Below are 15,888 nucleotides of genomic sequence, written 5' to 3'. Positions count from 1 at the left end.
GATCTCTCATTTGTAAAAAAAACACAATTGAGTAGAGAGAAAATTTTATAAATTGTGTAGTTTGGTAAATTTTGGGAGTTTGAGATTTTTAATTTTTACCATAAATTTTAACTTTTTTCATAACACGTTATCAGCACGAAGCTCTAAAAGTCCTCCACATTTTTCCCTAAACAGAAGAAAAATGTAACAAAAGTAATAATATTTATTTTACTGTTTATTTATTTATTGTGTATATATTTAATATATAATATAATATTATTATATATAATTAAAATCTGAAATAATAAAAATAAATTTTTCAAAAAACTAGTTATAAATCATGAGAGGATGTTAAGACGATACCCCACACCCCCAGTAAGGGATACAACAAGTATTAAAGCATATAAGGTTTTCAAACAAAATACCTTATGACACCTCATTATAATAATGTGATATGATATACATAATTATTTAAACATGACTAATATTATATGCACCATATTATTAGCATAAAATTATACAAATACATACATTTATTTTTTGTAAACCAACGGTCATAAACAATAATAAAACGGCTAGTTTTTGCCCTATAAATATGATCTCACAAACACATTCAATCACTTCAACTTTCTCTTCTTCTCTAACAATTATTCTTCATCAAATTTTGAAGAAAAAAAAGAGATGGTTTTCTCAAGGTTATTTTTAATTATTTTGGTTATCATACTCACGAGTCTTGTATTTATCGGAGAATATCCTCCTCGTGTGTTTTCTTTATTTTTACGAATGATTGTACTTGTTGTTTATCCATTACTTTGTATTGTAATATTCATTAACTAATAAAATGCATCGTAAATTTTTTATTACCACCATGTCAAACTTGACAAAGCTCAAATTCATTGCTCTGGATATTACGGGGAAAAATTATACGCCATGGACTCTCGATATAGAAATGCATCTTGAGTCATTGGGTCTAAATGAGACCATAAAAGGAAATGACATATCCACAGCACAAGAAAAGGCAAAATTTTGTGGGCACGAGATTACTGAATTGGAAATGCTTGAAAAACATTTTTCACTTTTCATGCATCGAATATAACTCTACAACAACAATATAGAGTGCGTGGATTTTCAAGATATTCTGAACTTATCGCCTGTTTCCTTGTGTTGGAAAAGAATAACGAGCTGTTAATGAGAAATCATCAGGCACGACCCACTGGTTCAACGGCATTTCCTGAATTAAATTTCGTAAGCAAAAATGAATTTAAATCTGGAAACCAAAATCAAAGTTATAGACAAGATTTTGGTCGATGACGAAATCGGGGTCGTGGTCGTGGACGTGGAAGTGGTCGTGGTCGTGGACGCGGCCGTGGTTTCGAAAATAATCGAGATAGTTACTTCTATAACTCATCTCAAAAGAACGTCCCAAACCATCCACTGAAAAGACATCATGAGAATATGAGTGTTAATGAGAATCACTCCAAAAGATTTGAAAGTTCTTGTTTTAGATGTGGTACTCCAGGACATTGGTCCCGTATTTGTCGAGCCCCTGAGCCCCTTTGTAAACTTTATAAAGAATCAATAAAGGGGAAAGAAAAGGAGACCAACTTCACTGAACACAGTGAAATTTTGAGTGATTCAACTCATTTTGATGCTGTAGATTTTCTGATTGATTTCTCGGACAATGATCAATTTGTTGGTGGAATAAATATGTAAAATATTTTATTTTTCCATGTACTCTAATGATAATGTTTTATCGTGTAATAGATTTTTACATATGTATTGTATTGTATTTTATTTTTATAAATGTATTATTAGTAATTTTATTTCATTGCATATTTTTTTTGAAGTTCAAATATTAAAAATGCTATAAACAAAGCTGAAGTTTGCATATCTGATAGTGGTACAACACACACTATTCTTCGAGATAAAATATATTTCTTGGAACTAAAACCAACAAAAACGAAGGTGAATACAATATCAGGTCCTGTAGAGTTGATTAAAGATTGTAGTAAAGCACAATTTTTGTTACCTAATGGTATAAAATTTTCGATCAATGATGTTTTATATTCACCACAATCGAAAAGAAATTTGTTGAGTTTTAATTATATATATTCCCATGGGTATGATACTCAAACAATGAATGAAGGGAATGAGAAATATATGTGTTTTACCATATATAAATCAGGAAAGAAATATGTGATTGAAAAACTACCAATGCTCCCTACTGGATTGCATTATGTACATATAAGTCTCATTGAATCAAACATGGTAGTTGATAATTCTTCAATATTAACCAATTGGCATGATCGATTAGGACATACTGGTTCAACAATTATGCGAAAAATTATAGAAAATACACATGGTCATCCGCTGAAAGACCAGAATATCTGTCAGAATAATAAGTTTCAATGTAAATCATGTTCTCTTGGAAAACTTATTATAAGACCATCACCAGCCAAAATCCAAACTAAATCACCAATGTTTCTTGAACGTATTCAGGGTGATATTTGTGGACCAATTCATCCACCATATGGACCATTTAGATACTTTATGATATTGATTGATACCTCCAGCAGATGGTCACATGTATGTTTATTGTCAACTCGAAATGTTGCATTTGCAAGATTACTTACTCAAATAATAAAATCGATGAATCTATTTCCCGATTATATAATCAAGAAAATTAGACTTGATAATGCTGGTGAATTCACTTCTCAGACTTTCAATGATTATTGTATGTCTATGGGAATCACTGTTGAGCATCCAGTTGCTCATGTGCATACACAAAATGAATTGGCTGAATCATTGATTAAACATATGCAACTGATTTCTAGACCAATGATTATGAAAACAAAGCTACCTATTTCTATATGGGGACATGTAATTTTACATGCCGCTGCATTGATTCGCATCAAACCAAGTGCATATCATAAATACTCCCCATTGCAGCTGGCATTTGGTAAAATCAGACATTTCTCATCTGAGAATTTTTGGATGTAAGGTGTTTGTATCTATTGCACCATCTCAACGAAAGAAAATGGGATCTCAAAGAAAGATTAGAATTTATATCGGTTATGATACTCCATCAATCATTCGATATCTTGAATCTCAGATAGGCGACGTGTTCGCAACACGTTTTGCTGATGGTCATTTTAATGAGGAAATATTCTCAATGTTAGGGGGAGACAAGAAACATACCGAAAAATAAATTACATAATATATATCATCATTGTTAAATCTGGATCCAAGAACAAAACAATGTGAAAAAGATGTACAACAAATTGTGCACTTGCAAAAAAAGCAAATCAAATACCAGATGCATTTACAGATACAAAATGGGTAATTAAATCATATATACATGTTGTAAATGCTCCTGCTCGAATTGAAATTCCAAAGAAACAAATTGAAAAAACTCAAGATGTCATAAAACGCCTGAAGCGTGGAAGGCCAGTCGGTTCCAAGGACAAAAATCCTCGAAAAAGAAATTTCATAGAGAAACACAATGATCACAAAATAGAAAATGATGTTCGTGAAAAACACATGATGATCACAAAATAGAGAATGATGTTCTTGAAGAAACACATGATGATGAAAATGTTCTGTCAGAACCACAAACTGAAGAGAATCATGAAATATCTAACAATTATATTAATACTGGAAAAATATGGAACCAAAAAGATATAGAAGAAATTGATGATATATTTTCTTATAATGTGGCAATCGACATCATAAATGATAACGAAGATCATGAACCAAAATCTTTTGGTGAATGTAAAAATCGACAGGATTGGATAAAATGAAAAGATGTCATCCAGGTTGAATTTGATTCATTAAATAAACGCAATGTTTTTGGACCTAGAGTCCTTACACCTGAAGGTGTAAAACCTGTTGGATACAAATGAGTTTTTATTCTAAACCGAAATGAGAAAAATAAAATAATAAGATATAAAGCTCGACTTGTTGGACAAGATTTTTCTCAAATGCCTGGAATTGATTATGAAAAAACGTATTTTCCCGTGATGGATGCAGTTACGTTTTGGTATTTGATTAGCTTGGCGGTATCTGAAAATTTATAAATGCGCCTTATGGATGTTGTTACAGCTTACTTATATGGATCACTTGATAGTAATATATATATATATATATATATATATATATATATATATATATATATATATATATATATATATATATATATATATATATATATATAAATCCTAAAGGATTTAAGATGCCTGAAGCACAAAGTTCAAAACCCAGAGAATGTTGTTTTGTGAAATTACAAAGATCATTATATGGGTTAAAGCAATTTGGTCGAATGTGGTATAATCGGCCAAGTGGTCACTTGATGAAAAAGGGATATGTAAATAATTCAATATGCCCTTGTGTTTTCATTAAGAAAACAACATCCGGATGCGTAATTATTGTTGTATAAGTTGATGATTTAAACATCATTGGAACGAATAAAGAAATTCAAGAAGTTGTGTCATACTTGAAATATGAATTTGAAATGACGGATCTTGGAAAAACTAAGTATTGTCTGGGTTTACAAATTGAACAAAAAGAACGTGGAATATTTGTTCACCAGATAAATTATACAGAAAAGATCCTTAAACGTTTTAATATAGATAAATGAAATCCTTTAAGTACTCCAATAGTTGTTAGATAATTAAACATAGAAAAAGATCTATTCCGTCCATGTGAAGATGATGAAGATATTCTTAGTCCAGAAGTATCATTTCTAAGTGATATCGGTGCCCTTATGTATCTGACAAATTGTACAAGGCCTGATATATCTTTTGTCGTAAATTTATTGGAAAAATTTAGCACATATCCAACAAAGAGACACTGGAGCAGAATTAAACATATATTCCGTTATCTACGGGGAACGACAGACTTAGGACTTTTGTATTCAAAAGATGCAAATCCAAGTAGAAATGGTTATGCCGATGCTGGATACTTATCTGATCCACACAAGGCACGTTCTCAAACTAGATATATATTTACTCGTGGAGGCACTGCAATTTCTTGGCGTTCACAGAAACAAACACTCGTAACAACTTCATCAAATCATGCCGAGATTATTGCACTACATGAAGCAAGCTGTGTATATGTGTGATTAAAATCAATGAGCCAACATATCCAAATCTCATGCAGATTATCATTCGTCGAGAAGCCTATGATACTATATGAAGATAATGATGTATGTGTTGTTCAAATGGAAGAAGGATACATAAAAAAACGACATAACTAAACATATTCCACCTTAGTTCTTCGCATTCACCAAGGAGCTTGATAAGAATATATATATTGATATTCGTCACATTCAATCAAGTGAAAACTCATCAGATCTCTTCACAAAGACGCTTCCCACGACAATATTCAGAAAGCACACATATAATATTGGGATGCACAATCTACGGAATTTGTGAAGAATTGTTCGTGTCAACATGAGGAGAAGTTTGCGTGACTACACTCTTTTTTCCTTACTATGGTTTTTATCTCAATGAGTTTTTTCTAGTAAGGTTTTTAACGAGGCAGTTTAAAAACAAGTAATGAAGACAATAATTATGATCATCATCACAAGGGAGAGTGTTGAAAATTAATATTTAAAATATGTTTATTGAATATTTGAGTTGTAAATATTGAAAATTAGTGTGTGATGATGTATGTAATGATTAATTTTATTTTTGGATTATTTGTAAAGAAATTCTATAAATATATCTCTCATTTGTGAAGAAAAACACAATTGAGTAGAGAGAAAATTTTTATAAAGTGTGTAGTTTGGTAAATTTTGTGAGTTTGAGATTTAATTTTTACCATAAATTTTTACTTTTTCATAACAATTCACAGGGAAGTTTAAAGTAAAATTCAAGGTTTTAAATGCAAATTTGACGGCTAACAGTTCAGAATAAATCCATCAAGTAAAATTAAAGCAAATGTAATCTTGATCTCCAAAAATGCCTTTACTAATAAAGAAAATATATTTTTTTATTAAAAAATATATTATTTTAATATTTTTTCTAAGAATTATGTATGAAGAAAATATTATTTCTCTAATGTATTTTTTATTATCGAATATCTATCAATTTTTATGTCATAATATTTGCAAAACTTTTTATTTTACAATTTTGTATAAAAAAAATAAAAACACTATGATCCTCATGTGTTTAATGAGTTCAAAAAAATAAATGCATCAATTAAATAAATAGTCAATACATTACAAACTCAATATCCAAATTTGTATCTAAATTTTATATACTATTTCCACTAATGCTCACGCAATTAATACAAATAATACATAGTTTTTTGGTAATTTAGTAAAATCACAATACAAAACTTTACAATTTACGAGAATAGTAGAAAATTTACAACAAAAAACTTTGTTATTCTTTTATATTTTTATAAGTATAATAGTTAAATATATATATTCTTTTAATATTTTAAAGAAAAATATATATTTTTTATTAAAAAATCTATTTTTTAATTTTTTTTCCTATGAATTAAGTATGAAGAAAATATTATTTCTCTAATGTATTTTTTATTATCAAATATTTATTCAAAAAAATAAATGAATCAATTAAATAAATAATTAACAGATTACAAATTCAATATCCCAAATTTGTCTCTAAAGTTTATATACTATTTCCACCAATGCCGATGCAATTAATACAAACAATGTATAGTTTTTAGGCAATGTAGTAAAATCACAATACAAAAACTTTGTTAATCACCCATACTTATATATATATATATATATAAGTCATTTTATAAGGCTTCTCAGCTGCTGAACAAACTCATCCATGTAAGAATCCTCGAGCCCTTTAGTCAACAAGAAATCCCTCCACTTAGCATGATTTGCCCTGATTTCTTTCCCGATCTCACTCTCTTCTTCCATAACCAATTTGATGGTCTCCATCACAGCCACTTTTGTGAAAAATCCATCCTTGTCTCCCCTTTTAACCTCGACCCCGACTCCGACCCCAACCCGCAACTCTCCCTCCATCAATCTTGCATTGATGAAATGGTTACCCAGATGTGCTATTAGTACCAACTGGCATTCGTTCACCATCGTCTCCCATAACGAGACCGGCCCACAAGACGCAATAGAAGTTTAAAATTTTTGTTCTTGAGCCTCGTGTGTTTAGAAACATTCATAGAGCGTTTAGAGTTATACTTTTGCGTTTATTACGCTGGACTCCAAACTATTTCAGTTTTTACGCGGAGATAACTCTTTTTTAAACCCCTACGAAGGGATCTTCAAATTTGATCGTCTCGAAAGCTTTGTTCCTCGCTTGAATTGCAATAGAAATCGCAAGCGATTTGTGTGTTGAGATTGTAGTCTCTAAATTTCCAAAATCCGACCGAATTTTGGATGAAATTTCTTCAATTGGCCGTGACTTTTTCTTGGTGGAAGATTATTGATTCTTAATCAACAAATAATTGAATCTAATTAAGCCATTAACCATTAATAGCTTGCATGAATTGATTTTCATCAAATCCTTCAATTCAACATGGCCTAGTTGTCTTTCTTCAAAACTTGTGAAGTGGCTGAGAGCTTCAAGGGGAGGGAGATGAGGTTTTTTTGTGTAAAAATAATGGTATTCAATTACGAGTACTAGTGGTGTATGGATATAAGTTGTCTCATAATCTCATTAGGAGTCCCTCTCTCAAAAAGAATATAATAATTTCATTATATTAAAACTCTCATATAATTAATATATAATGTATTTATTAATTTTTAATAATACATATATAATAATACCATATACACATATTTTATATCACCATATAAAATATATATACACATTAATTTATTTTTCTTGGTTAATTTAATTCTAGACTCATCTCGAAAATATATGGAAATTTGTGCATGTTAGTAGTCACCATATAAAATATATATACACATTAATTTATTTAATTTATAAATTAACTTTTTGGTTAATTTAATTTTAGACATATCTATAACATATATGAGAATTTGTGCATGTTAGTAGTCACCACCATTAGCATAATCATTTAATTAGTAAATTCAAAATTCACAAAAAAAAAGATTCCGAACTAATTATAACCTCGATCGACAATCCAAGGGTGCCGATATACCAAAGATACAAATCTTGTTCATATAATGAAAATAAAAAATTTCGAGTATCAAAATTTTCATTTACCAAATTTGGAACTTACCATATATGGCAGTTATCATATTTACCAGCTGCCAGATTTGTAAATTCCTTTACTAAAACAGGCGGTTCCAATCTACTTCTTTATTTAGCATTCATGTTAACTTCAATTTCTTCCATCCTATGGAAACAACTCATAAACTCATTTATAAGCTTCTCGTTTGATCTCATCAAACTATAGTCGCCAAATCCCAACTCCTTGAAATTTGAATATCTCAACGGGAACATAGAATCCGATACTTGTGTGACCCTCAATGGTTCAGCGATACAACTAACCGTGGGTTCACATCTCCATGTGATTCAGAATAACATTTATTCTTATTCGGGTTTACCCTAGATAACCTAATTCTTTTCATCAACTCCTTGATCAAGAATGTTAGAATCATTTCTGATTTCATCAATCGGATCATGGTACGAGCGTCTAGTAGCATCGCCCCATGATCCCGTAGGTATCACTGATAGTGACTGGAAGAACCTTTAATCATGGTTAGCGTATAGTACAGTTCTTTTAACATATAGATCTCGATCAAACCTTACTTTTTTTTAATGTCAAAAAGATCTATGTTCAATGCAAAAATGAAGTAGAGTTTTTTTTTTTTTTTGATAATTCCCTATCGACAACATACTGAGATATATGATAAGACCAATAAGTTGATTCGAGATCTCGTTATTAACGTTTTGGCCTAAAAAGAATAATCTTTCTCGATAAAGTCGGTTGATTAGGGTAAAATTGCATCCTTGAGAGTTGCATATGAATTCGATAACGATGCGATTTATCTTTGAGATTAATAGTGATATGGTATGTGCAAGAAAACATCTTTCCCTAAAGCACATTTCTTGCTCTGTCCAGAGACTCCTTGCCATATTAATTCATCGGATCACATAGGATATCTTCACCCGTAGGCGAACAGTGAATCTCGACTACAATGCATTTGCTCCTACGTATTTCGAAACTACACCCAACCTCACCACCTGTTGACCTCGATGGAGTCGGTAAACGGATCAAAGTGCATGCTAGTACGTATAACCCTTACATTGTCCCGGGTGAAAAGACTAATGGTGTACAACCATAATTGTGGACTATTCCACTTGATAAGTGAGAACTACTTGGACAGTCCGAGGGAGGATTGTTCAGTGCATAATCATATGATCACTCATCTGTGTGAATAGACATCACCATGCCCTTGCCAATGAAACATGACGTTTATACTACAGATGCTAGTCTCCAGCTCGAGCGACCTTTATCCTTGTTTTAGGCGGCTGATTCGACTAAAAACTTGTATAGAATATACGGTACACTTCCTAATGAGTTTCATGATCTTACGTTGTGACGCAGACCTCATGATACCTATTGTATATTCAAGGATTTTATCTATACAGCTTACATAGGTATACAGATAAAGTATAATGCCGTAATTTAATGAAATCATAAAATATTATTATAATAAAGATAGTTTTACATCAGAGTAAATAAAGCCGGAACCACAAGTTGGCTTACCGGACACATACTCTAACAATAGGATCAGCTGTTGCGGTACCCAACCTCCGTCGACGATGATTCTTTTCTCATTTCTGTTCTTTAATCCTTCGGGCAATGCTTCTTACACGGTATTAAATCCTTCTGGTGGTTTCATTGCAGCAAGAAATGGAAGCCCTGTGATTTCCAAACCCAAAACCAGTTCTTGAAATTGATCCAGTTTCAGAATGGCTTCACTTACCGAATGCGTAGAAGATTACTGACTCGGATTTGAATTGATCTAGTCAATTCGCCCATGACTCGTCTAGACTTAAGGTTGGTGGCTCTAGTATAACGGGGAATGCTAAATTAACTGGTTTCTTGCATTTTTTTTCAAGAAATTCACAGTATGTCCCTTCGATTTCTCTGCATGATTTGAATCCAAGTGCATCATGTTAAGAAAATATTATTTCTAAGAATTTTGGTGTATGAAAAAAACAAATCAGTTCGAAAACAGCTGTGGTTCATATATGAAATGTGCATCAGCTCAACCGCTCGGATCATATGCTGGAATATCTTCTTAACCGGCTAAAGCTCCAAGAAGTCTCAACCGTTTACTTCAGACCGTAGCAGATTCAGCTTGGACTTTAATGATTCTCAGAACCGGATCATTAAAGAGAACCATTTATTGCTCAAAGACATTCTCTGACCGGCTTAATGAATTCAAAGTATTACACTGTCTTTAAGTCAACGAATATATTCATCAGTTCCAAGAATGATCTGCATTTATATCTTTATCCTAGAAAAGGTAGACCAAGTATAGACTTCAAGTTCTGATTAAAGAAGACAATTACTATAAAAGGAACTCCTCAAGTAAAGCGCTTCAGAACTACGTTGAGCAAAAGGAACATTAAATGCTTTTACGAAAGATTATTTAATACTTATAAAGTTGACATCAACGCATATGTTCAGTGAATCAGATTAACGTTGCTGCATCCTTTCTGACCGTTAAGAAGATCGTGTATATATTAACGGAGGAGTGTGCTAGCTCAAACTACCTCTTGATCTACAACTAAAAATCTCGTTGCTAGCATACACAAAGATCACAGAGAGCTATCACAACTCTCTCAGCACACTTTAAACATCATTACATTCGATCTTCTAATAGCTCTCTCAGCACACTTTAAACATCATTACATTCGATCTTCTAAGGATCAATTTTGTGCTACTCAAACAAACTGATTGTTCATATCAGTAACCTTTTGGTTATTTGATTTAGTCTTAGTTTCTGTTGAACTAAGTGTTCTTAAAATCCAGTAGTGTAAAGTGATCACGAAGAGTTCCAAAACAGGTAGTGTGATAAGTCCTGATTGGAGTGGGCTGTTGCAAAAAGTTTGTAGAGCCAATGCCTTTAGTGGAAACCTTCCTAAGAAGCAAGAAGGGCGTAGGAGTATTCATCTCCGAATATCCATAAAAACCATTGTTTCACTTTACTTATCGCAAGCATTCTCTTTGTTTCTAATTGTTGAATAAGTGTTGCGTATTTTCACTACCGCAAGTATACGGTGTCAAGTTTTAGTACTGGTTTGAGTACAGATATCGATCCCACGAAGAGTAATTATTTAAAATTGTATATTAAGTACCATAATTGACATAGTTCAACTTTATTTAGAAAAATCAAAGAGTTGGTGTATAATCAATTCAGATAAAATAACGAATTATGTAAATCTTATGCACACAGTCGAGATTTAGTGAGTAAAGCAATCTAGATATATGATTTCGTCGAGTCTCCCCTATGCTAAATTAAAATTGTCTAACATATTATTAATTTGCACCATATTTATTAACCAAAAACTCACAATATTTTCAATTCTCTTTTTCAAGTGATAAATAGAACTGTATTACATATTACCGATTTTAATATGTCTATTCAAAATCATGTAACACGTAATAAATGCAAACAAGGTTCTCTTATGGATTCGCCAAAGTTATACGTCTTTCGCACGTTATAAACATCTGACGATGTGATTTCCTCGGTCCTAATTTCAATCTCCTCTTTCGAGTGTTAGATCTCAATTATTAGATCAGTCGAATTATGGCCAGCAATTCAAAAGCATCAAAGACAAGAAATAACAAATAAACACGATGAATTAATTCAATGAAAATTCAAAACGTCAATAACATAGGTTCGACCACGACGACGTCAATCTCTAAAAAATAAAATTAATTCATACTCAAATCTAGATCACAACAAACCTGTTTGTTATCATTAAAACTTAAAAGTAAAGAACCGAATTTAAAACGTGTTGAAGAGAGATGAAGGTGTATCACCGTGTTCGGATTCAGCGTCTTTATACTCCGTTCTTCGCGCTCCGTCGTTGGCTCTCGCTTTTTCCTTTCGCTCTATGATATGTCCGATGTGTCAAAATTTTTCAGAACCCCTCTCCAAAGCCCACGTCGAAACCTATTTAACTCTGAAGTTAGCGTCGCGCGCATATGCGCGACCAAGACTCGCGCATATGCGTGGGTCTTTCTGTGTGTTGGCTTTTTTCTTGCGCGCACATGAGCGGAGTCTTCTGTTTTGTTCATCCGGAATTCCTTCGCGCGCTCATATGCGCGCACATGTCCGGCAAATATGCGCGAGGTTCTCTGGTCTCGCCTCATGTCTCGCGCGGATATGCTCGCCATGAGTGGCGCATATGCGCGGGTCTTACTGCCCTCAATGCTTGATTTGCTCACACTTCATCTCCTAAGCGCCATTTTAGTTCATTTTCACGTCCATGTCGTAGTCGTACCTAAATTCCTGCAATCACACCAAAAATAACAAAAACGCATAATTATGCTCAAGAAAACTAACAATCTATATGAATTATAAGGATAATTTAAGTGCACAAAATGCACTTATCAATAAGCCTATTAATGTGTTCAAGTTTCTATTGGAAATTGTGAACCGTCTTCCGCACTAAATAGTGGTTCACATTTCCAACCGTTTGAGAATAATTGTCTCAACCGCCTAAAAACGATCGAAACTAACATTTTACACGAGAAAATTTGAAAGAGTTAATTCACCCCCCTCTAAACTCTTTCCCGATCATAACACATCACATTCTTCAAATGACATAATTAAGTGCTGCATAAAGTTCATGTCGCCACGTCCATATTCTTTCAAAATGCACCTTGGCCTCCACGAACGCACTTCGTGCGGGTTAAGCTTGAGTACTAATGGAGGGAAACCAATGGGAGGTTCCAACAAAGCGTTGGTGTTAGGCTCGTCGCGTAAGAAGTGTTGAAAATTCAAGCCTAATTTGTATTCAAATCATTTTTCAAAGTTTGGTTCAAAGTTAGACTACCAAACTTTGAAAAATACATCCATCATTCACACTTCACAAAACCCAAATTTTTTCTATAAATAGCCATGCATTTTTATTCATTCATCCATCCCAAAAACAAGCAAAAACACAAGCAATTGAGTGTTGTATAGCCTAGTCATTTAGATAAATTTTAATATGCTATGTGGTTGCAGCAATGTCCAATCTTACACATCAGAAAGAATTTTCTATGTCATTAGATTTGTTTGAGTTCCAATTTGAAATTGAGATTGAGTATGTCATCCAAGAATAATTATTCTTGAAGTTCTTGGTGTGTCCCTTGAGTTGTTCTAGGGAGGGTTTTTGTTATCTCCAATTAATATAGGAACGATTTGTACCCATTATTGATATAGTGGAGATTTTTTTTGTTGGACTTTTGTCTCGTGGTTTTTCCCTAATTTGGGTTTTCCACGTAAAAAATCCTTGTGTCGTTTTCTTCATAATTAGTATCATTATAGATATCGTGAAAATATTTTGATCTGATATTACCGCTAAAGGGAAAATAATCAACCCTTCCGCTGTAAGAAAATTTATTTGGCTATCTTTTCCCAACAAGAAGTATCCCACAGAGGCAGGGCTTATGATCCAATAACAAACGGATTTAATGCCTAATCGTCGCGCCAAAGCAGGCAACCAAAGCGTGTAGTCGTAGAACACCAAATGTTTTTTGACTTGTTTGAGTAATGAAGCAACGAAGGGTTGTGCGAGCTCCATTGCGTGCCTCAGAAATGGACCCATCGGAAAGCAAATGTTTGCGGTGGTTTCGGCTCCTTCCGGGAGGCCTTCGACATGAGGGATTGTGATTGGTACGAAGCTTAGAGATCCGGGTGGAGATTGAATTGGTTCAATTTGGATTGTGTTTTTGTGGGGAGGATGAGAAAGATTTTGTGGCCTCTTTCGGCAAGTGTGTTGGAGAGATAAAGAAATGTGGTGAGATGCCTCATGGCCAGCCATGGATACATCGCAATCTGGAGCTTCTCTTCACTCATCTTCTTCTGTTTTTGGTGCAAATGGGCAAAATGATTTTTGAAGGGAAATCGATCAATGCATTAAAAAAAATTTGAGCTCAAGAAAACGTTATATAAAAAAGAAATCGTGAAATTATATGTCATTGATCTTTGTAACCATACAAATGAACTATATTCCACATGGCTCATTGTCAAAATAAATTTAACCATATAATTAATTTAAGCAAAATTTTCATAATTCTTTTTAATTATATTATATAAATATCTCATATCGAAGGATAAAAAAGAAATCATGAAATAATATATTTTTGACAACAACACTTATTTATATAAACCTGGTGTTATGATCGGAAATATATTTAGAGAATATGGATAAACTTATCTCAACAAATATTTCGATTAGATTAGCAACACTGAAATTTTATTCTTGTTTATTGGAGTCTCAGTAAGTCCATCAGAATGAATAGTACAGAAGTAGACTGAATGAGACTGTTTGAACAAATGACTTATCAAGAAAATCAGTTGAGTTCTACTGAATAGTATTTACAGTAGGCAAACTGTAAATTAAATAAGCACGAAGTTGTTTTTGGATGTTCCTAGGCTTCAATACTCATACGTCGCAACTTCTTCTTCACGGTAGGATTGTACCAAAATACTTTGGTAATTGAAAATATTTTGAAATTACACACTTCAATAGAACTTAACACTGTCTAATTGAAATTTTTTGTAAACTTCAATCTAAATTAATTTGAGCAGTAATACTTCTTAGATCTTACTCTCAATTACACAGACTTCATATGGAAATTCTAAGAACAAATTTGATCCTCAAAATGATTATATAATAATGTATCAACACGTGCTGAATTTTCATTTTGTCTCACAAAATGCTTCTTCAGAGAAGATTAATTCGTTTTCAAAAATTCGGAGATAAGATAATGTAACTTTTAACATTCGGAGCTTGTTCAATTGATCTATTTGTAGCTTAATCAACAACGGTAATCTTTTAAAAATGATATATTCGTTTCCAAATACATGTGTCGTTGTTGTCATGTCATCGTCATTTCTTACATATCTTAGTAGTGCACAGGAACCTGACTTTCTGTTAAGATTTAATGATTGTTGGTACGAAAAAGTTTATACGCTATTTCAGCTGAGCTCTGATCATTTATAACTGATTATACTGATTTTTAATGGAATATTTGGATTTGAACTGATTGATCATCTTAGATAGACTGTCTGTTGGGCTTGATTAGTATCCTTGAATTGATTTGACTATCAATATCATTCTTATGCTTTATTATCCTAGCTCTTGTAATCGGTTAGTCTCCTTAGAAAATTTCATTTTATGAATATTCACTCTCTTTCTTGATTTCAGTTAGATTAAAATCTGTAATCATCTGCTAGATCAACAACCTTATTAAATATCCTAAACTTAAAATGTTCACACCTGGAATGACTTGAATGATTATGACTAAATTATTGCTCCCACAAATGATTCATTAATCATATAGTACAACTTAACAAAATATTCAGATAATGCCCAATTAAGATAGGTTTGACTCAATTAAATCGTAAATTCGTGGAAAACCCTTGAAAACTATAAATAAGATCCTCAAATCAATGCTTTTAGATTCTTGTTTTGCATGTAATTACATTTTTTTACATATAATTTTCTCCTATATTTCTTCACACGTCTATGAAAAAGATTCGGAAACCCCGAGAGTTATATTTTCTCACGGTTTATAATGTTAAAATCACAAAAAATAAGTCATGTTTTATCTTGAAAGACGAGTGCTATAATCCTTATGCACGGTATATTGAGCAATTTCGTCATCTTTAAAAAAAGATCACGACTCTTACATCGATTTTAATATTATTGAGCCTCGGACGTAACACTGGATGTTATTGATGTGCAATTAGACATTGTTGACATCACT

General features: G+C 32.5%; 1 pseudogene; it reads right to left on the bottom strand.

Annotated features, from left to right (window-relative positions):
* Positions 1–6,742: 6,742 nt before the first annotated feature.
* On the bottom strand, positions 6,743–14,022 carry LOC140809138 (cyanidin 3-O-galactoside 2''-O-xylosyltransferase FGGT1-like; annotated as a pseudogene).
* Positions 14,023–15,888: the final 1,866 nt, after the last annotated feature.

This window comes from Primulina eburnea, chromosome 13, assembly GCF_022965805.1.
Source record: "Primulina eburnea isolate SZY01 chromosome 13, ASM2296580v1, whole genome shotgun sequence".
NCBI lineage: Eukaryota > Viridiplantae > Streptophyta > Magnoliopsida > Lamiales > Gesneriaceae > Primulina > Primulina eburnea.
The sequence above is the reverse complement of the archived record's forward strand: the minus strand, read 5'-3'. Positions and strand labels throughout refer to the sequence as shown.